The following is a 241-nucleotide window of genomic DNA, read 5'->3' on the forward strand; positions in this document are numbered from 1 at the left end:
TTTTTTTTGCATACTGCCTGCTATGACGTGGTTCAGTTGGAAGGTCATCGACACGGAACACGGAGAGAGAAAAAAAAAAGTGCGCGTAAAAACATGGGAGAGAGACGCATCGTTGGAATATACATTGAGATCGAGAAAGAGGAACACATGGAACATTCACGTGTCAACTTCATCATTCACGCTTAAGAAAAGTGAGTGGTCTTAGGCAGGTCACGGCACTATTATAAAGTGACGGTGACCA

This window comes from Lampetra planeri, chromosome 19, assembly GCF_965212315.1.
Source record: "Lampetra planeri chromosome 19, kcLamPlan1.2.h2, whole genome shotgun sequence".
Classification (NCBI taxonomy): domain Eukaryota; kingdom Metazoa; phylum Chordata; class Hyperoartia; order Petromyzontiformes; family Petromyzontidae; genus Lampetra; species Lampetra planeri.